The 23,112-nt window shown below is 43.1% G+C and overlaps 2 long non-coding RNA genes across 9 annotated transcripts in view; one reads left to right on the top strand and one right to left on the bottom strand.

The window, feature by feature from the left end:
• Positions 1 to 15,576, bottom strand: part of LOC144297900 (uncharacterized) — a 51,581-nt gene extending 36,005 nt beyond the window's left edge. The window contains exons 1-2 of one of the 2 annotated variants that reach the window (XR_013364791.1): positions 15,398 to 15,576; positions 14,439 to 14,525 (exon numbers count right to left, since the gene is read on the bottom strand). This is a non-coding gene — a long non-coding RNA (uncharacterized LOC144297900). The remainder of the gene's footprint in view (positions 1 to 14,438; positions 14,526 to 15,397) is intronic. The other variant, XR_013364790.1, reaches the window with a different exon arrangement.
• Positions 15,577 to 15,596: 20 nt separating this feature from the next.
• Positions 15,597 to 23,112, top strand: part of LOC144297901 (uncharacterized) — a 29,408-nt gene continuing 21,892 nt past the window's right edge. For 4 of the 7 annotated variants that reach the window (XR_013364798.1, XR_013364794.1, XR_013364792.1 and 1 more), the window contains exons 1-2: positions 15,597 to 15,878; positions 21,354 to 21,583. This is a non-coding gene — a long non-coding RNA (uncharacterized LOC144297901). Of the gene's footprint in view, positions 15,879 to 19,327; positions 19,456 to 20,065; positions 20,256 to 21,353; positions 21,584 to 23,112 lie in introns of those variants that run through there. The other 3 variants (XR_013364796.1, XR_013364797.1, XR_013364793.1) reach the window with 3 other exon arrangements.

Below are 23,112 nucleotides of genomic sequence, written 5' to 3'. Positions count from 1 at the left end.
TATGCTGCCTATGCTGCTGAGTCTCTTCATTAGACACTGAGGGAGGGAAGGACAAAAAAAGAACATGTAGAGCAAGAAGAAAGAAGGATCTCAGGAGAGTGGGAATAATAAAGCAGCCATTAGCAAACTTGAAAAACTCTTCTTTCTTCTACGGTGTGCATTTCCAAGTCTTATTTTCAAGGGAATTATTTGAAATGGCTGATTTGGAGAACTTGGGTCATTTAGGTAAATTTGGATTTAGAGCCTGAACTCTCACCCGAAAAATGATTCAATTCATTGTAGCAAATGCTATTTCATTCAAAAGCCCTTAGAAACAATAGAAACAATGATAACAAAAATATATGCAGTCTGCAAAGTGGTTTGTTGATTTCTAGTAATTGTTTATATAAATAATCTCATCTCTTAAGAATAAAGCAGTCCCTTATAATTCACTATGGATTAAAATTTGCCATTTACTAAATATTTTGCAGGAAGATGAGAAACAGCTAGAGCCAAAAGTTTGCTTAGTTTAGATCACTTGCAACTTTTTTGCTCAATGATGGATAAACTAATGATCTGGAACAGCTATGTTTCTTTCTAGGTGGTATTACAATGTCAAAGGTATGGCTTATCTGTCAACTCTGACCTAAATGATAGTTACTAAATTCCCCAAAATGCTACTTGTCAATAATCTATTTGCAATGGATGAAGGAAGTTGTTCTAGTCAGGATAGGCTAGGTTATGCTGCAGTGACATATAATCCCCAGAGCTCAGTGGTGTGAACCACAGACTTAAATGTGATGCACATGCATTACTTGTAAATGGAAGAGCTTGTTCCACATCACCTTCACCCCAAAACCCAAGCTAGTCACAGTAGCAGGACAGAGGGAGGATAAAGAATGATCATTCAGTCTTGATCCTAGAAGTGACATATGTCATTCTGCTTACATTGCTTTAATCCAAAAGTTACATGAGTTGGCCTAAATTCCATAGGGAGTCGAAAAATAGAAAACTAAGTATTAAGGAACAAGTGTAAATTTTAACAGAACAGGAATAAAGACACCTTAATTTTAGAGTTCTAGGTTCATCAACGAAATGTATGAAGACAAAAGCAAAGCAAATAATAAAATACAGTGAACCAAGAATGCACATTGAAAAATTGAATGACATAGTATCAAAAACAAGATATGGGGAGGGACATATTATAATTTGTATCTTATTTTATGAGTGAGGTTCAAATATATTAAGTGACTTGCCCAAGATCACACAGCTATTTTGCAGTGGCCTTTTACTTCTGGTTGGTAGTCTTTGAATTAGGAACCCACAAAGACTGAATTTCAAAACCCCACTGGTAATAAAAGCACAGCTAGCATAAGAATTTTTTTTTAATAATAATTATTGAGGCAGCCTGGGTGGCTCAGCAGTTTAGTGCCTCCTTCAGCCCAGGGTGTGATCCTGGAGACCTGGATCGAGTCCCACGTCAGGCTCCCTGCATGGATCCTGATTCTCCCTCAGCCTGTGTCTCTGCCTCTTTCTTTCTCTCTGTGTGTCTCTCATGAATAAATAAATAAAATCTTTTTAAAGATTAAATTAAATTAAATTAAAAATAATAATAATTATTATTGATAACTTCTTCATTCTATTTGTAAGGAGCTAATTGCCATTTATTCCAATAAATAAAGTCAAACCACCAATCAGAGACCCTTTATATGTCTAGATTGTCCAGGCTTATAGGATAAGCAGTTGCCTGTTACCTTCTCTGAGAGCTTATCCTTCAATAAAGGATAAACCCTCAGGATAAACCATGAATATATGCTTAAGCATGTCATCTGAAGTCAAGGAGAAGGATTGGCAAGTATTAAAGAGACATGAGAGAGCCTGATTCACCCAAGCAGAGTTCTCCAATAACCACGTGCTCTTAATATTCCATAGAGGAAATGAATAATATGGAAAATTAATTGTAAATAAAATATCTTGGCCATAAACTTTGGCATACTCAATTTTCCTTCTGAGCTTGCTTAATAATAATTTTTTAAAAATCATGTTGGCAAGCATTCTTTTCTCACAAGAACTTTTTTTGTTGAAATCAAGAACTTGTTTCTAAGAATCACAAAGAAACATAGAAACAAAAGTAATAAAGAAACAAGAAGAAATGACAACCCTATTACAGGGTCTGAAGAGGCATGTCTGATGGCCTTTGCATCATGTTTTGATAACAGATTGAACTTTGAGGTCTGTGGTTGAGAGAGAACCATTAAAAAATCAGCCATGCCTTTAATAAAGATAATGTGGGTCATCTAGTTGTGATGCTCCTATAAAAGCAGGTGATAAATTAGTAAACAAAGCATCTTAGAAGTTTTCTGCTCCAAATATGGTCCCAGTATAAGACTTTCTTCTTGATCATCGCTTGATGGTCATATTACCCCAGGTCCTGTGATGGGGTAGTTCACAGCAACTCCAGCTCTCAAATTTAGCATGTCTTCCACTAAACTGAGCTGAAATTTTCCCAACCAAACTTCTAACATTTGTTCCTAACTTCCTCCTAAAGTGCGACAGAAAAGGACTGTCCCTTCTTCCTATTATTGTAAATATTTTAAATTGGTTTTCATGTCCTCACTCAAAATTTCAAAACACAGAAAAGAAGCTGCCTACTAAGATTCTTGCAGGTTCCTCAAGTGTGTCAAGGTACTGAAGCTGCCAAACCATGAGTCTGTGCTCTGCTCATCCACAGAAAGTATGTCTTCTGAGATCTTAAGGTGCTGTCAGATGTCCGAAGTTAACACTATCTGGCTGATTGTGTTTTCTGGATGAGGATTTGGGGGAAAAATTAAAAATTAAAAATAAACTGAGAGGAAGGTGAGTTCCTAGAGACACAACCCTCAGAAGAAGAACCTTAATCTCCTATATGTTGGAAGTGACAATTGCCCTGCTGTAATAGCAATCAGGAAACTTTTTACCATGTCACTGTTGTTTGCAGTACTGTTCTTTTGGCTGTATTTGAGGGGATGCGAGGACTGACCATTACAGGAACATAAGTATATTGCTTCTTGTTTAGATTTTATTTCATAGTAACAAAATTCAACATGAATTCATCTAGACTTTGAAGGAGGTTAAGGAGTATAGTACCCCCAAAGAACTACAACAAATATTTACAGCCCAAATATTACAGGATATGAGAATAAACTAGAGGGTAGAGAGTATTCTCTCCAGATGAAGAAGAAATTGTTTGGTACTTAAGATAAAACACAAGATCAAATCTATGAGATTTGCTTCCAGTTAGCAATAATGATCAATTCAATCTTAAATCCAAAGCATTTCATTGATTCCAGAATAGTAATACCAAAGACCATATACTTGCTTCTGGCCGCTGAATCTTAACAGTGCAGATTTAAAAACCAGGAACCATTTTTAGGGGGTCCATCATCTATCTTGGTTAAGATCCCAAAATTCATATGGCTCAGTGAGTTCTCATCAGGAAATTTCTTCCCATGGATGGGCTCGCTATCAGGGCCATTGTGGCAGGTGAAGTCTCAATCCTGGAGTGGAAGCAGAATGGGCTGGCAAGACGATGACTCTAAGTGGTATCATATGCAAATCAGGAACCGAAACATTTTTAAAAGAGCAAATTTGGAAGCATATATACAAAAAACTCTAGAAGTATGTTATATAATAGTATTTGAAAATGTGATAGAATGGACTCAGGAGTTAAATGTGCAACATTTAACATTAACATTAACATTTAAATGTGTAAACATTTTACCATCAGGCATTGTTTCAAATAATGCCTCTGCTAAGTGAGAACTGCTAATCTGAATTTTGTCCCATTTACAAGAAAGTTAATTGCCACCCAAAATATTGACCACTGTACTTGATCTCTCAGCAGCATTCAAAATGACTGTCCCCTCCTTCCTTCTTGAAACATTATTTTTTCATGACCAGAGCCCCATGGAAACCATGCAGTTCCAATCCTTATACATACCAAACTACATCTGCATCTGTCTGGGGAGATCTGTTATTGAACTTTACCTGCGAGGAAGACACCAAAAGATAGAGAGCCATGTTTTCCCTGACTTTTATGTCTTAACACTGATTGAGTTTCCTTCTCACCTCCCTGACCCTTCTCTGTCTCTACTTTAGGCTCACTTTCTTCTGTCTGGCATTTAATGTTGAAGCTCCAGAAAGTTTAGTCTCTTTTCTTCTCCCTCTATACTCTCTTTACTGCAGCCTGTGAAACTGAGTATTCCATGGTATTTCAAAGCAATGTAGCACGGTAGTCACCCATTCCCACTGTCCAGTCCCATTCTGAGATAAGATTGGCTTACTATCCAAACATGATCAAGGCCCCATGGTGAACCACGTCATCCTAATCCTTGTACCTGCCTCCACAAGCGTTTTTTCTATCCGGGAAGGCCCACTGCTGAGCAACATCTTTTGGAGAGACACTAAGGTATAGGGAACCATGTTTTCCACATACTCATACAACTTGTGTTTTTGACTTATGATTCTTCCTTGGAGCAGCCATTCCCACACACAGACAATCCTTAGCCTGAGTATCGTCTTCATTATTTCCCTTTCCTGCCAGGTTGCTATGGTGCTTCAGGGGGAATTGAGACACAAAATCCCTCTTCTTTGAGGCTTCTTTCTATTTAATGCCTTTTTATTGAGTATAAATCATATTTTCTTGTGCCTTTGTGTCTAGTAGATTTAGATTGTATTCTGAGCATTGTGTATGTTATAAAGACACTGCATTCTGTTATGTTCCTCCAAAGAGTTTTGTCTTTGTTGTTGTTTTATTATTTTTGTTTTGTTTTAGCAGACATTCAACTTGGCTGTATTCAAACTCAAAATTCTATGCTCCCTGCAGTGGGTAGCAGTTCAAATGTCAGTTCAGTTCTTTTAACCTTAGTAGGATACTTGGATTCTGCTCCATGTATCCATGGTTGTTGAGTCAGCAAGAGAAAGGGGATCAGTTTATACATAGAATTTCGGACTCCTCAGTTTTGCTTCACCTTTTAGGATTCTCCTCCCTTTGCAGTAGCTATGGGGTTTTATCAAGTTTTAGTCTACCCATGTGGTATTGAGTGGGGCCTTTCCTCAAGTTAAAAATTGTAAAAAATAAAAAAGGGACACCTGGTGACTCAGTGGTGGAGCACTTGTCTTTCGCTCAGGGTGTGGCCCTGGGATCGAGTCCCACATTGGGCTACCTTCAGGGAGCCTACTACTCCCTCTGCCTATGCCTCTGCCTCTTTTTGTGTGACTCTCATGAATAAATAGAATATTTTTAAATAAATAAATAAGTGTATGTATGTATGTTGTAGAGAAAATAAAATAAATAACTCATCCAGTGCTGGTCCTTTCTTCAAAGGATAGACGTTTCTGCCTGCTTCTGGTCACTCTCCAGTATTTTCAGTATATGTATTGTCCAGAGTTGTGCATTCATGTTACACTTCCTCAGAACCAGCTTCAAGGCAACCCCAGGGTTCCAACCTCTAATTCACTAGCTGTATAAGTTGTGTGACTTTAGGACAGTTTCTAAGTACAAAATGAATATAATGATTTCTATCCTATAAAATCATTATGCATAATAAATAATAGTGACTGTACCAGTCATACAATAAATGCTAATTTATTCTTGCCATTCTAGCTCCCAAATGAGCCCATGGTTAATTTTCAAATATAGACTTTGACTCTATCTGAATCACATCAGGGGTTTGTGTATGTACTTTTGTTTTTTAACGGAGTGTCACAAGATTAACAGGAGGTTGTGACGTTGTTTAGGGATGGGGTTTGTATTGTTAAAGACATGGTATAGGTTTGCTAACAGCTGCTTTATTGTCCTTCTGAGATCCTTCTCTCTTCCTGCTCTACATGTCTTTCCTTTGTCCTTCCCTTAGCTTTCAATGAAGAGCACAGGAAGAATGAAAGTTTTCCTGGGCCAGTCTTAGGAGTGTGCAACGAATGAAGGTGTGTGCATGGTGTATGCATGGACTATTTCTTAGACAGTTAAGCTATTTTGTCAAAAAAAAAAAAAAAAAAGATGAGGTATGTGTGGGTGGCTCAGCGGTTGAGTGTCTGCCTTTGGCGCAGGGCGTGATCCTGGGGTCCCGGGATCAAGTCCCACATTGCGCTTCCTGCATGGAGTCTGCTTCTCCCTCTGTCTATGTCTTTGCCTTTCTCTCTCTCTGTGTCTCTCATGATTAAATAAATAAATAAAATATTTTTTTAAAAATGATGATAATATACTTTTCTTTCCTCTGCTGAAAATATTCAAGCATTTCCTGAACAACAGTTATATTCTATGAGCGAGTAATTTGCACTAGAAATTTCAATGTCTGTTTAAGCAAAGAAAGTAAAAACAGTCATGAAACTACTCATAGTAACACCAATAAATGCAGTAGCATATACCTTTTTTTTTTTTTAAGTTTCCACAGGGCAGAAATACAAAACCATAATAATACGTAGAAAACTAACTTGAAGTTTAGAGTACATATCCAAAAGTTTATTAACAGAAGACCAAACTAATGTATAATTAGGCATGAGTACCAAATTATAAATAGATTCTTCATTTCTTAATATCATTGCATACCAAAAACTGTTTATATCATGTGCATAACCCCCTAATGAAGACATAAGCCATGAGGTAAGCAGAGTATATTGGATTTACTTGGAGTTGCTTGGTAGCCATTGGCCATGAAGGATATATACACAACAGTGCCTATTCCAAGAGTGGGTATTTCCTAGAAATGGTCTCCCTCTTGTGCCTGCTCTCTCGAAACTCCCATTAGTATCTACATATCTTAGCTGCCAATAAGTGGATTAGTGGTGCCTTTCAAAGTAGATTAGTGTCCCTCTGCATTTAATTAAAGTAGAGTTCATTCCATCACCCTTAAGAGCAAAATTATGCAGAGAGAAATTCCTTATGTGCAGACATTGACTACAAATATGTCTCCCATTTGGGTCCTTAAAGTGATCCAGTTGGCTGCACAGTTCAGAATTTCTGGAATAACACACAGTTTCAGTGCTTTTTCTCCTGAGAACAGAAGTGTCAGCTCCATTATTGGGAAGGAAGTGGGGAGGGTTCTCTTCCTGACGTGATTTGGAGCTCACATTTTCTAATAAGATCCCACTTGTAAGTCATTTTGTTTAACGGTAAAAATATTAATGTCCTCCTCAAGCTGATAAACTTGTCAAAGGAGAAGTCAATCAGGGTGTTTCTCTGGCTCATAGATGGACTCAGGTCATTAAACACATTCTCATCAGACAGAACGATCTCAGGATTGGTTAATGCCATAAGCATCAAAATAAATTGTTTCATAGATGGACTGACAATGCTCTGGTCTGCAGTTGGGCTGCCATTTTAAATAGCTTCTCTCACAATAGCAAATATTTCAGTCCTGAGCCATTTTATGCCCCAAAATACATGAACTACCTGACTTTTTCATAAGAACTATAACAAATGACTACAAAATATCTATCCTAGTGGTTTGCAACTATGGCTACCCATTAGAAATACTTAGGAAACATTTAAAATGCATGCTGAGCCTCACTCTTAGAAATTCTAATTTCACTAGTTTGGAGTGGGGCCCAGGCATAGCATTTTTTAAAAGGACCCTAGGTAAGTCTTCAGTTAAGATGGAGAGTCAAGGTGGAAAACTGCTCTCTGTTCTCTCCAATTCCCTCTCCGTCTGGGGCTTTGGGAGTTCCAAGAAGATAAAATATTCCTTTCTTGCCTTTTTGGGTTAATCCCCCCTAAAAAATATTTTTACTTAGACTATTTTACTTATCCATCTCTGGATAGTCTCTATCCCTTGGCTTTCAAAATGGTGATGGGCAACATGTGAAAAAAAGAAACAGAAGGGCAGAGCACTTGGAAGGGGAGTCCAAGCTCACCTCATTTCTGCTGCTCTTCGAGCTGTACACACGCCATGTATGTCAAGGTAATGACAGTGGACAGGGAAGGCAATACACAGAATGCTAATGTCCTAATGGGCACAAAAAGAGACCACAAATGGTTTGCGGGGTGGTCAGGAGCTAGTTGGGAGGGGAAAATCCAACCACAAGAATGATCAAGTGCATTATCTGTGGCTGTGGACACTGGTGCCCACACCCACTCTGTTAAACAGGTGACCGAAGAACCCACCCAAAAGCCAGCTCTAACTGTTGCCTCTTTGATTGTAACAGCAAAGCCCCAGGGCATTTTCTTTCTACTCTTCCACGCCCACTCACCCAGCCTCAACTGGCTTCAAAGGCTTTAAGAAGACCCTGCTGTTTTGTAGAGTGTGTGTTTCTCTTTATCATTTGTATCTCACACATGCACAAAATCTTTACCCTAAAGACTGGATTAGGTCTTACAGGTGCTTCCTTGGTGATGCCCAAAAGCATGTGATGACAATGCCTTCCTTATCTATGAGAACACCTGAGGAAGCTCAGAGATTAAACAAATGAGACTCAACTCAAACCATTGACAACACCCAGTACCAAATTTATTCCTGATTCAAAGTTTACTGGAAATAGCAAGATACAGCCAAGCTTTGTTCCCTCAGGAAGATCTAGGATTGTTGACACCACTGCCCCGGTTGTCTATTGTCTTCGGTACGAGGATTGCTTTGCCTAAGATTTCATATATGAAGTGTAAGCACATTGCTTGAACAGAGGAGTCATTTTAGTTGTGAAGCACCTTTTTATACCTGTCCTTTCATACCTTAACTATGATGGCACCTGACATATCATGAAAGGACGCAGATGAGATTCAGCGTGAATCACTCATCAGACCTAGCATTAAGTTCGCTTCTGAATCAGTTTACATGCAATAGCAAGACATAGCAATTGGCAAATAAATCACATGGCTTATGAGACGTTTTCCAGTGAGCCATGTCCCATAAATACATATATTTCAGGTTTATTTACAATAAGTAGCTGACACAGACTAGGTTTCTCCTGCTATAAGTAACTCATAGACAAAGACTCTCCCTTATCTTTCTGCTGGTAAATATCATTTACCAAATGGTAAATTACCGTTTGTGTGTTTTACAGTAAATTTGGTTACTAGCGAGCTGACAAGAGAATTCATCTGGTTTATCTTTTCTTTTCCCAGATGTCCCAAATACAGGCCAAAAATAGGTTGTGGCCTGCTGTTAACCTTTTTTTTTTAGCATTTATAAATTAAAACAAAAACCAAAAAATCTTCCATACCCATTGCTATCTTGACTCCCCATGAAACCTTTGGAGCAAGCAGAGCAAGATTCCTCCTCCTTGTAGAGTGGAGGAAATTCCAAATTCAGAAAACTGGAGTTATCCAGACCCTTAAAGCAAGTTGGGAATGAAGCAACTCGAGATATTTAGCCCCTGATCCACAATGTTCTGTCTTACACTTTCCCTTCTGGATCATGATGCTTCATCAAGAACAACACCTAAGTCGTCCTTGAAACTCGCATGTATATAAAGGAAAAAAAAAATTCAGAAGCACCATTTTAAACAATGACCATTGGATAATGTCTTATGTGCTCTGTGACTACCAAGAGCAGTAAGTCTTAGAGCTCTGAGCTGTGTGGGTGATGGAAGCATCGACGGATATCTTTCTAGTCACTGCTTCCAGGGGAGAAGGGAGCTCCTCTCAAGGTAGTGATAATAATGATTGTTCTCTTATGCACACGCGTGTTCCATCAGCTAGCATATGTAGCATGCTCTTGCTATACTCATCGATGACTCTCTAGTGCCTGTAGGTGTGGAGTAGGCACATAGTAAATGTTTTTGTTGGACTGAATAACCTGCATTTGGAAACTCACAATAACCTTTCAAAGCTGGAAGCTCAGAAAAAAATTATCTTTACTTTGCGAATGAGGGAAGCAGTGCTTAAGGAAATTTAATGGCATTTTCAAGTTTATAGCTGGAAAGTATTCAAATCAGGGTTTATCCCCAGATTGCAATGAACTCAAAGAAGACTCCCCGCCCCTCCTCCTGGGTTGTATGAATACCATGGCAGTGCCTTTTTTCTCTTTTCACAACCAAGGTCAGCATTGTTACTCAATAATCTCTTCATTGATTATGTAACCTTTGCCCCTCTTGTCTCCAGTTCAATTCTTGTTATTCAAAATGCAGACACTGAAAACCTTCTAGACTCTTGTGAACAGCGAGTTTGCAAGATAAGGAGTGAAAACTGGACACTTAATGCAAAGGTCCTTGGCACTAAATACCCATGTGCCTCGAACAGTCCCTTAAGTTGATAAGCTTCTGTTTCAATAACTGTAAAAGAGACCGTTCCTGTGTCCACTGAGTTCTAAAAGTCTCTGATAACTCCCCTCTTGCTACTTATTTTTGTAGTTTGCACTTATTTAGGTGCATTTTAAGGAACTTGGATTATATTTTATTTTCTGTTCTCAGTTTAATTTCACTACCTGTGAGACACCCCAGGTGAGATGCCCCATTTTTCATCAGCAGAGGCCAAGATCCATTTCATCATGGTTTAGTTTATGTCTGTCCCCATTCCTAGAAGCTCAGTCGAGTCAGCAGTCTTCCACCAAGAGCTTAGACAGGCAGTGAGAGGGAAAGTGTATTTTTGAGGACCTTTAAACACAAATCTCAAGCATGGCTGAGATAAGAAACCCAGAAGCCTTTTAGGGATAATCCCCTACCCACTTAGCTCAATCCTTAGGTAGGCAGGGAGTGGTTCTCTCAGGAGCTGTTAGCCAGGTTTAGTCATAGCAGTGACTATCTACCTGGAGCAGCAGTTAAGATACACATCATTTATGTATCTTAACTTATGACATATCCATGTGTATATTGATTGTTATCTGTTTACTTCTAATCATAAGTTGGGGTACAGAAGGGAGATCTTTGGGTATTCTTTGGGGTAATTTCAGTGTTCTTTGTCCCAACTGCATAGCAGATGCTCAGAGCATCAATGCTAACCCTCTGATCTCTCTTTGATTGTTGCTGTCTTTTGTCCTAGTTCTGGTACAGTGCGACGTCTCATTTTTCTTGTGTGGTAGATTGGATTGTTGTTACACTTCTTCATTGCCTCTCTCACTATAAAATTATTCATCCACATACTTTGCCATGTGACTTTGGAGACCCTCCCCTACTCTAGACAGAGTATGTTTCCTCACCTACTTGGTTTGTGACTTGGCCCAATGATTGCTTTAACCAATGTAATCTTAGCAGACTAACACATGCAGAGGCTCTAAATGTGCTGGCATGGACTGGCCTGTGACTGCCATAAGCAGAGTGTGCCCCTTCAGGCTGGGCCCTAGAAGGCAGACACATGAGCAGACTTGACCAACCCATAGCTTGAAGCAGAGCTTCCATCTGACCCGAAGTCACATAAGCAAAATAATAATATTAACCTCTGTTGTTGTAGCCAACTGACATTTTAGTGATTGTTCTGCAGCAGTATTGTGGTCACAGGTATTAAAGTACATTTCCAGTAGGCATGCTATAAACCTAAACATTGTTTAGGCCTCTGTTTGAGATCACTACCAAAAGCCACTGTCACCTGGAAAATAGGGCCAATTGGACACTTGCAGGAAATTAACTTGAGTGGCCCTCAAGCCAGCAACCAAGCAATTCCACTAACTGTCTGTAAGTCCGAAGGTTATAGAACTCTACCAGAATGTAAAAATTCACAGCCGTACATTCCCTATTTTGTGCTATGATTTTGAACAATCCACGGAAGACACTGCTCCTATGAGAAAATGGAACTTTTATAATACAGGTCTTCCCTTCCCTTGCCTTACTAGAGCAGGCAATTTGCTAGAGTTTGAGTATATGCTGATATATATGACAAGCCAGCTGTATTTGATATCCTGACCATTGCCTCCTACTTAAAATAAGCAAAAACTATTTGCAATTATTAGTTAAAGCACAAGTACCATGATTGGATGCTTACCATGCACCAATCCTTACAATAGATCCTTTGCATGCATTCATTCTCTCAAAAGTCATAGCAATTCTATAAACAGAATTCCCAGTCTGTAGATGAGAACACAAGGCCCAGAGAAATTAAGTAATTTGTCTAAAGCTTCATATCTGGCTTATAAATTAGAATTTCAGAATTTCTAGAATTTCAGTCTTGTTCCTTCTGAGTCCAAGGCAATCCTGGTCTCCAGCCTCTGCAAGTCTTGTTCTTACCTCTCCAATTTTAGGTGATTTCTCTGGCACCAAGGCCAGGGCTTGGGCTCTATCAGGTTCCTAAGTTTATCTCCCCTTAGGCCTTACTAGCTCTCTTGCAGGCAGGTAGCAATGATCAGGACCACCATTGCCCAATGCTAGCTTTTAAAGGAAATGAACACGAAAAGATGACACTTCACTGTGATACATCCCATATGCCAGCACCAGAAGAGAATTATCTTCTGTGTCACATGCTGGTGCCAGCATGTGGAATGTATCATAGTGAGGTGTCATCTAGCTGGGTGTATGAAGCTGGGTGTAGAAGCTACAAATCCACTTACAAGGATGTTGCTGTCAGAGGTGTCTTGACCTTGACCAACTCTTGGTCCCATGGGCAAGAAACACTTGTAGCAGGGAACTAAAGTATGATAATAAGCATGAGCTTTTCTCCAAGTTTTTCCTACACAAACATTTCCCCTTTGGTAACGGGCTTTTGGGGGTGATGTGAAGAACATGGACTCTGGAGTCAGATAGGACTGGTCATAAACAAGCCATTTACTTGTGTGACCGTACTCAAGCTAGTAACTCCACCTCACCATAAACTTCTGCTTTTGACTTGCAAATCAGGGATAATGCCTTAGGTTAGATTTCCCAGAAACAGATCCCAAGATGAAGGGTTGTATTACTAAGGAAGCACTCCCAGGAGACGCTGGAAATTGAGTAGGGGAGGCAGGAGAGACAAATGGAGGAAGCCAAGCAGGAATGTAATCTCAGGCAAACGTCCCGCAAACCTGTAGGCACTCCTGGGTGGCTCAGTCGGTTAAGTATCAGACCCTTGGTTTCAGCTCAGGTCATGATCTCAGGGTCATGGAGCTCTACACTCAGCACAGAGTCTGCTTCTCTCTCTCTCTCTGTCTCTTACCCACTCTCTGCCCCTCCCCTCCCTCTCTCTCTGAAACAAATAAATAAATCTTAAAAAAAAAAAAAAAAGGCCTACAAAGAGTATCCTCAGCCTAATCCTCAGCAGCACTCTGGCCCGCAAATTACACCTCTGAGTTCACCCTCCTAGAGCTGTTTTGCTTCTCTGCACCTGTTAGTGCCCAGTTCAGGGCACCTCTGTGTCTCCAATGTTTCCAAACTAGCTCCACTGGCCCAGGAGAAACCCTATGAACATAGCACAGCTGCTTACTGTTGGAGGCAAGAACACACCCAAAATGGGTGAAAAGGGACCCAAGGTGATTTTGGAGGAGTACCAACATTTTTCACCACAAATAATACTTATCTTGCTGGGCTGCTATATATCTATATGGATCTCTCTCTGCAGAGTTAGATCTAAACATCCTGACACGTAAATGCCACTTGATGAAGAGTATGTGTTAGTGTCACTGTCATTATTATTATTAGTGTTCTGTTATTGCACATATCATCTCGCTAGGTTCACAGCCAGAGCTCTGTTTGCTCTGCTCGATGATGCCCATGGGCTCCATTTGCCATCAGGGTTGGTCCCTACATGCTGATTTCACATCATTGGCTTTCTCTAGTTGGCACCATATGTGTCACCCAATCTCACAACCACCGTCCTTTTGGGATCTTCTTCACAAGGGTCAGAAAGGCCCCACTTCTGGTCAGGTGGGATGTTTTTGAGGGAGGCAGGTGGCTGAGGGCTCAAGTTTGAGTGCTACTCTATCTCTCAGCAGTGCCACGGGGCCTCCAGCAGGACTCACCAGCCCCAAATCCTCCTCTCTCATTAAATAAACCCCTGGCCTTTTTAAATTTCGCCTATTCATCTTCCCCCACTAAGGGCTAGGGATTGCTCAGAATGAACCAAAGTCCACAAAAGAGCTTCTCTTCCCTTTATGTCTAAGATCCTGCCCCAAGAGACCTGGTGCAGCCCTCTCTCCCTAGGAGGCCTAGGACACCCACAGGAACAATGCAGTGTGGGCTTTATTTAATTAATCTTTTTAACAATCAGCCTTTTCCCTGTGCCAGTCGGGCAAACTCATCTATGGAGGAGCCTCCCCTCTGTGACTAATCCTCTATGTTAAAAGATAGTGCTTTGCTATAAAGCCTTTCCATACATCAGCTCACAAGGGCTGTATCTTTTCACAGTGCCTGACAGCCCCCTTGGCCACACTACTCTGGGACCTCATTTTCTAGGCTGCCATCATGCCTGAAATTAATCTAAGATGGGATCCTTTTACAAGAGTGGCAGCAAATATCCAATTCAATTTGCTTTCACCCAAGATTTCCCAGGAGTCATGCCGAATGAGATAATCAATGATGATTACAGGGCTTGGCCTGCCTCACTGAGCCAAAGTGTTAAAAGGAGGGAGAATTTCTGCTCCAGTGCTCACCCAAGCCAGGCAGATCCATTACTATTCTCAATGGCTCTAAACCATATGTGCTGCAGTAGTCACATGGGGTAGGTCCAGGGGATGTACCTACGTAAGAAAAGAAAAGAAAATTCATTTTTGCTTCCCCTTCCACCCCAGAATAAGAGAAACAGAAATGTGCAGAGCATCTGGAGCAAAGATAAGTAGACTGCTCAGACCAATGATGCTGAAGAGATTTAATTTAAACAGCTAAACTTTCCTTGTCTCCGTTAGAGACTAGCAATGCCTTTGCTACTAATCCAATCAAACAAAGTATTAAATTACTTGTTGCTACCCTTTTAACCCTGTGAGGACTTTTTTCTGCTTGGATGGTTATTTCCAAACACCACAACATCCAGTGAAGGAAAGTCAAGGGCCTATGGTTCCAGGGGACCAAAGAAATCCTCCCGCCCCCTCCTCTTTCCCTGTCACTCCTCCTTCTTGCTTCACTTAGTTTTTTACTCACTGTCTGGAGGTGGAGGGTTGGGGGATCCTGAGTTCTGCACATTTTTACAAAGGCTGTATGTGTCCCAAAGTGAGGACATGATTGTGTACTAGTTACCTATTGCTGTGTAACAAATTGCCCCAAAATGTAGCAGCTGGAAACAGCAAACACATGTAATCTCGCAGTTCCTTTGGGTTGGGGATCCAGGAGCACCTCGTCTATGTGGTTCTGATTTGGGGTCTCTTGTAGGCTGTGTGGAGGGTATCAGCTGGGGCCACAGTCATCTTGAGAATGACCTGGGGAGGATAACCTCTGAGCTCACTCACTCATATCGCTGTTGGTAAGAGGCCTCAGAAGATCAGCTGTCAGGCAGACTGAAGCGGGTCTTGCCACAGGGCTGCCTCACCACCTGATGGTCAGATTCTTCTAGAGTAAGGGACCCAAGAGAATGCAGGAAAGCACCCAAGAGGGAGGCCACAGCCTCTTTATAACTTACTCTCAGGAGTAAAGTCACACTACTTCACTGCATACTGTTGTCAGTAAACCCAGCTCCTGCTCAAGTGAAAAGGATCACACAGGGCTTGAAGACCAGGAGCAGGGGTCTTTAGAGACCATCTTAGAGGTGATTATGACAGATAATTATGACAGATAAAAGGCCTGCTCTCTGGAGAGATCATCTGAGCATGATAGTGGAGAGGCATTGTCCCATCAGACACTGAGCTCATGCATGTCTGAGGCAAACTCCAACGGGGGTTTCTTTTCTGTGATGCGGAGTGCTAACTCCAGGGACTCCAGGGAAAGAAGAAGGGGTATCTGCGTGTACTCAGAATTGGTCTGGGTGCTCAGAGTCAGAATCAGAGCTGGAACCATCCTAAAACCATCACTGAAGGTAATGGTCTAAGGATGTACCTGTTGGCCTAAGTGCTTCCTGGTCACATTGCCTAACAGCATGGTGAGCAGCACACGCAAGACTGCAGGTGAGAACTCTAAGACATCAAAAGGCAGAAGGGAAGAGACACAGGACCTGGGCTAGGAAGACCTAGTTGGCGATCTCTCCTTTCCTTTTGTGTAAGATTGTTATGTCATGGCCCGACTAACCATACCTCCCAGTATCTATACCCCTCTCCCACACTGACTCTGGGCTTGCCCATGTGACTTGTTTGGGCCAACTCAACAAGATGCAAGCCCTTGGTAAGTGTTATATGCATTGGGGCTTGTCTTCTGGGGAGGCTATCCTGGGGCCATGATGCCAGGAAGCCTCCCACTGTGAGGAAACGGGAATGAAGCTCTGGCCATCCCAACCAAACACAGCTCCAGCCACCTTGCCCTTCCAGCGGGACACAGTCGCAAGAGTTGTCTCAGACAAAATTGGCAAGGGGCCAATCCAAGCACCTCACAGAACTGTGAGAAGTGATAACTTGCTGGTTTAGGCCACTAAGTGCAGCAGTGATTTGTTACATAGAAATAGTTAACGGATGTATTATCGCCACCACCAGAACTGTCAAACCTATGTAGATAGGCAATGGTGGGATTTGGAACGATCCTGTGGTCCCAGAGGCCCCAACGCCAGAAAGCAGCACCCGCCAAGTACCTCGATGCATGCTCTCTCTCTGTTATGCCACAGAAGGAGTTAACAAACATCAAATATCTGGTGGTCCTTTTATTCCTCAGAGGGAATCTGGGCTCAACTAAAAACAACTAAGCTCCACCACAGATGTATCTTTGACTTACAGGAAATTATCTTAAGAAATTGCAAACCAAAGGCCCTTAACAAGCCAGGGCTTCCTAAGAATCCAGGGGAAACTGGATACAGGACCACACTATGCTCTGAAAATGCTCTGTGGGGAAAGCAGGGCAGCCATCCATCCCAGCAAGTGATTTCTGTGGATGGTGATCAGCACAGTGGCTCCGGTGCTGTAAGGTCACTGGCCCAGGTTGCTCTCAAAGGAAATTGTTTTTCATTTCACCAGCAGGTGAGCAAACTATAGCACTTGGGTGACTCGAGCGTCCCGGGAAGCAGTCAGGTCATCCTTCTGTCTGTTGAGAAGAACATGTTGTCTGAGCAACATGACTATTACAATTAATTCCTCATCCCTACTTCCCTGGTGCCAGGCTCGCCCTCCGAATCAGTATGCAGAATGAAAACCCACTGAGACGTGAGGAACAGCTTGGCCACCCTGCTCCACTGCCTGGTAAAATTCCACTCGCTCGTCAAGTTCCAGTCCCAGCATCACCTGCTGTGGGGAAGCCTGTTTTGATCACTGGGGAGAACAAGAGAGGGTGCACGCTGCATCCTTACCACTGCTATGCATCATTACTATGTCCCACAAGGGCCGGCCATGCCTCCATCCCCAAAATTCGGGGTCACATTAAGAGGAAGATTTTGCCGTGGACATCTTGATATACTTAGCATGCACCTGACACCTGGTAGCATTTGGTGAAGAGCTGCACAATTCAGTCAGTCAGAAAATATTCATTGAATTCCTGCTTTGTGCCAGATCCCTGTTCTAAGATCACACCAGCGAACAAGACACACATTCCTACCTTCAGAGAGCTCGTATTCCACCCAGAGGAAACAATACACAAAAAATAATAAGTAAAATACAGAGTATATGAGAAGGTAATGGATGCTATGCAGAAAAATAAGTCCCATAGAAGCTGAAACTTTGAGCAAACACTTGAAGGCAGAGAGGGATTTAGCCAAGAAGGATCTAGGGGAAGAGAGTTCTGGGCACATGAAACAATCAGTGCAAAGGTCCTGAGGCAGGGGTGTGCCTGGTTTATTTGAGGAACAGCAAGCAGGGCAGAATGGTGATAGCTACGAGAACCAGGATGTATCCTTAGAAGATGAGACTGAGCTGGTCCTGGGGATGATTGAAGTTCATGTGGGACTTTGCAGGCCTGAGAGAGGATTTCAGCTTTTTGTCTGAAGAAAATGGGAAACTGCTTTGGGATATTTGAGCAGAGGAATGACACAGCCTGACTTAGGTTTTAAAAGGATAGATTTAAAAAAATAATAATAATAAAAAATAAAAGGATAGATTTGACTGGCCAGTGGGAAAAAGACTGTGGGCAGGTACAAGTGGAAGGAGTCAGGAGGCAGTAATACTAAGAGCCCTGACAAGAGACGCAGGGGGCTTGAAACAGGCAGCGGCAGTGGTCAGACGGTGATGCATTCCCAATAGTGCTTTCTAACAGATCCGATGTGATACGTGGAGGAAGATGTGAGGAGTTGCAAGCAACTCCCTGAGCTGGGGCCTGAGTAGCCGACAGGGAAGAAGGGGCTGCTCAGGTGGGTTGAGAGACCCAGGGCCTGCCGGGACATGCTGAGTCTGATCTTTCTGTCAGTGGAGAGGTCGAGGAAGCCGTGGGATATTCGAGACTGGAATCCAGGGAGGGCCTGTGGGCCAGAGACCTGAACTGGGAGGAATGCACATACTTAAGCCCCTTACCTTACCGTTTTGATTCCACTCTCCTCAACATTAAATTGGTTAGAGGGAGAGTCTCTCAGGCAGCATATTAGACTGGGTGATTTTCTACCATCTTTTCAGGAGCTTATACCAGTCATTTATCTGAAGACAATTCACATCCCCCCCGTGAACACCTCTTTGGCATTCTGCCTTTGGGGGCCTCTCCACTTCTGATTCCATTTTGCAGGCTCCTGACACATCACTCTTTCACACAAAGACCCCAAGTGCAACTGGAGAGCCAGCAAACAGCCATGGGTGAATAAGCCAGCTCTGGGGTAAGGAGAGGACACAGCGGGCAGAGAAGGGCACAATTGTCCAATTACCAGACAGCAGCGGGCTGCAGAGGGCAGACATGCAGCTGCCCACTTGCAAAAGAAGCCAGTGTTGCTCCGGGGCACAGGCACAGATGACTTTATTCTTTCCAACACTGAGCAGGAGGCTCCTTGCATGTTTGCCTTAGAAGTAGAGTGAATGTGTGTCCTGCTTTGCCTAGAACAGCCTGGGTTGGTGTTTTTCATTCTAGCATAATTATAACTGCATCTCCTTTCACTTCCAAAATTACCCCAGCTTGAATAATAAATCACACGGTCACCCATTTTATAAGCTTGCCTCTTGACGTCTTTGACCTAAAAAGCCCCCAGCGCAGCTTTTCCCTGATAACCCAGAACTTTCTGACTCTTGAGCAGTTATGAATTAACTGAATCTCCATGGGCCAACCCTGGAAGCAGTAAAAGCATTAAATTCTCTTCTCCTTGCCACCTCCACTTAGAGGGACAAGGACCTGGGCAATGATCTATGCATACGACTCTCCACTTGGGAATCACTGGGGTCACTGTAGTTTTCAAGGTCTCTGGGCTTGTCTGCTTTTTTTTTTTTTTAAATATTTATTTATCTATTTATGATAGACATAGAGAGAGAGAGAGAGAGAGAGAGGCAGAGGAGGAGGGAGAAGCAGGCTCCATCCCGGGACTCCAGGATCGCGCCCTGGGCCAAAGGCAGGAGCCAAACCGCTGAGCCACCCAGGGATCCCCGGCTTCTCTGCTCTGAGTCCAACCCTCTGAAGAGTCCTGGAGCTGACAGTATGGTAAATGGTTCAGGTCACCTATGCAGGACCACACTCTATGGTTTTAAATCTATTCATACCATAGTTCATTAATAACCTTTCTTTTTGGGGCACCTGGGTGGCTCGGTCAGTTAAGCGTCTGACTCTCGATTTCAGCTCAGGTCATGATCTCAAGGTCATGGGATCGAGCCTCACACTGGGCTCTGCTCTCAGTGGGGAGTCTGCTTAGGGTTCTTTCCCTTTCCTTCCCCCTCAGTCCCTCCCAAATAAATAAATCTTAAAAAAAAAAAATAACCCTTCTTTCCTTTCACGCAACCAACACTTATCAGATGCTTGCCTAAAGCACAAGGAGGGGGATACAGAAAAGATTTCTACAGAAATCTATAGACCTTTGGGTCTAGCACAGAACATAAAATGTGAAGAAATCATGAAAACTTGATGTAGAAGCAAAATGACAAAAAAGGTCAGCTGGTCTGAAGGCAATCCGATGATATGAAACCAACAGCTTGTGTGTTGATTATTCACTCTGCAAACATTTGGCGAAGTGTCATTTACCAAGTGCCAGCTGCCTGACGTACACACCTCATTCAATCTCCACAGCCCTACTCTGAGGTCAGTATCATTATTTCAGCTTCATAGATGAGAAGCCTGAGGTCAGAGAAGTTGGATGACTTGCTGAAGCTCACGTGGCCGTGGCACAAGAATTGAAACTGGGGTCTGCCTTCACCGTCTTTCCGGACACCCTTTCCAAGTAGAGCACTGCGGGATCTTTCTTCCCAACTCTTCCCAAGGGGGGATGGTCATTTCCTTGAAACACACAGGTGAGCCCTTGTAGAAGGACCCACGGCGGCCACATCCTCTCCGGCTAAAAAGCAGAGCTGGGCCTGGGGTGAGGAGAGTGGGTCACGGACCGAGGCACCAGATTTAAGGGGGCGCCAGAAACCCCATAGTCAAGATAAATAACGTTTGAATACAACATTAGGAAAAAATCAAATTGACAAACCGCAGTGCTCGGGCCAGCTGCCTGTTTTCATAAATACGGTTTTATGACACTTCACGGGTCCAGACAGGCCCCATTCCTGGCCGCACAGGCCTGCTCTGGCTTGCGGAAGAGACTTGCTTTGACGATCCAGCCCCAAGGCCAGCGAGCTTGTCTGTAAATAAAGGCCACGTGGCTGTTCCTGGAGCACCGCGAGCGACCCCAGGGCGCCGCCTCTCCTGCCTCCTCGGAGCCAGAGCAGCCTGGTGCGATCGCAGACGTGGGCAGGACAGAAGCAGGAGGCTGGGCCGGGCCCTGGGGGGTTAAGTCGCCGCGGGGGATGAGCCGAGGGCCACCGGGGTCACCTGTCCTCCCCGCAGATGTGACTGGAGCCCCTGTTCCTGCAGCCGCCTGGCTCGCGCGCACGTGGGTGACTCCACACCAGCGCCAGCGCCAGCGCCAGATTATTAGTGGGAAGAGCGTGCTGGGGCCTCCAGCAGCCATCCTTAACCGTGGACATTATTGCTCAGTTTTGAGCTGCACCCAGGGACTCGTGAGAGGAAGACATAACGCTTGTTTGTGGAACTTTTATAGCTAATTGACATTTGCTCAGTGCTCCCCCGACAACTATCGTGGCTCCTGATTGGGAGGACGGTGGGAAGCACCAGGCTGCCTACCGCCTCCAGAGGGGGCCGTATTTCTGAGGCACCACTAGGAAAAAAAAAAAAAAAAAAAGAATAAATAAAAAAGCCGTCAAAATAAACATACTCAAAAGCGATAAAGAGGAGCTGAAATGATTGGTGAAAGTAGTTTTCTTTGTGCAAAAATAACACGTGCTGTTTTCATGCTAATCGAGGCCTTTGGCCCATCCCGGGCTGTCCCATTTCCTCCGTCCTCCGGAGCATCTCCCTGACTTCTCTATCTGCTCTTTGCTCTCCAGAGACCGGAGCACAGGCGCGAAGGCCGCCTTTCCCACCCGTGGGCCTCCGCGGTGCAGGCTGCAGGACGCCAGCACCGGGGCTAGCGGTCCGGGTCAGAGCTGCAGATGCTGGCTGCTTGAAGTCAGTTTATTTCTTTTTGAAATCAAAACAATTGGAATCAAGCTGAGACATCAGCTGAGTGCTAGCACTTTGACTCTCATCTCTGGGCACATACAGATCACCCAGGAAGGTGAGTACCTGGGATAGCTCACAACACAGCAACAGAGGTGAAAAGGCACCTGGCATGAATGCCGGCTGCCTGTGTATGTGCGGAACCATTTACCATGGGCTTCGTTCTAGTTTTCCTGGCGCAAAAAGTCACTGCTTCATGTGGAATGCATTCATTTGAGAACATTATTTTCAGGATAGAACAATATTCCAGATGGAGGCCACCCTCTGCCAACCAAGCTTCCTGGTTGCATGGGTGACTATCATGTCTTGCCTATGAGGAGGTCTCCTAGCCCATGCATGTCCTGATTGGAAACATAGATCATGTCAAGTATAAAAATCATGGAATGCAACTGAATGTCCAATGTCCACATATCAAAAACTTACATAACTTAAGGCACAGGAAAGTCTATCAGGCATTTGCTCAAAACCTATGTTCACTTACTTTACACGCAGTTCAAATAAACTCAGAGATCAGATTTCTAAGTCAAAGCTGCAAGGAAAGGGGAGGAGAGGGGTTGCTAGAAGTAATGATAGTGACAGCAGAGAGAAATGGCAGAGAACAACACCCTGGCAGTCATGGGAGAGATTTTGTTCTAGGGTGGGAAAGGGGGAGGGAGCAGCGGGAGAGGGAGAGAGAGAATCTCAAGCAGGCTCCATACCCAGCACAGAACCTGAAACGGAGATTGTCTCAAAACCCTGAGATCGTGACCTGAGCCAAAATCAAGAGTCGGCTGCTTAACCACTGAGCCATCCAAGCCCCTACCCAGGCGCCCCAGTAATGGAAGAGATTTTTAATTCAAAATAATTAGACATGAGGGACGCCTGGGTGGCTCAGTGGTTGAGTGTCTGCCTTTGGCTCAGGTCGTGATCCAGAGTGCCCAGATCGAGTTCCTCATTGGGCTCCCTGCAGGGAGCCTGCTTCTCCTTCTATGTCTCTGCCTCTCTCTCTGTGTCTCTCCTGAATAAATTTAAAAATATTAAAAAAAATAATTAGACATGAGAACTCAATGAGCCCGACACACCAAGTCTGACAGATGTAAGGACACTGTGGGCATCACTGTAAGATGCCAGAAGTATGTCAAGGCATTCAGGGAAAGCATAGTTTTGCCTTGAGTTCTGGAGCTCTGTGTAAGAAGCAGAAAAGGATACATCCCCAGAAAAAAGTTTAACTTAAGTTGCACATTATTGTTGTTATTATTAATTATTATTATTAATTGAGGGCAAGTAAAAGAAACCCTATGTATCAGACAGGATTCTTTTGCTCTCAAATAAGAGAAACCAGTCAATTGAGCTTAAACAAATAGAATACATTAACTCCCTAAGTGAAACTTCATAGCTGATCTGAGTTGAGAAATAGCTGAATTCAACTGGTCAAATGATGTCATCAGGGATCTTCATCTTTTCATCCTGCTTTTCTCTGAAATTTTCTTTCAACCAGTCAGTTCTGAACTCTGGGACAGAGAGGATTGAATGATTGATTGAGTCGCAATGGTTGAAGCATAAGTCCTCGGAAGGGTTCTTTTTTTTTTTTTAAGATTTTATTTATTT

The sequence above is a fragment of the Canis aureus genome, chromosome 26 (genome assembly GCF_053574225.1).
Source record: "Canis aureus isolate CA01 chromosome 26, VMU_Caureus_v.1.0, whole genome shotgun sequence".
NCBI lineage: Eukaryota > Metazoa > Chordata > Mammalia > Carnivora > Canidae > Canis > Canis aureus.
Note: the sequence above shows the minus strand (reverse complement) of the source record. Positions and strands in the feature narration are given on the sequence as shown.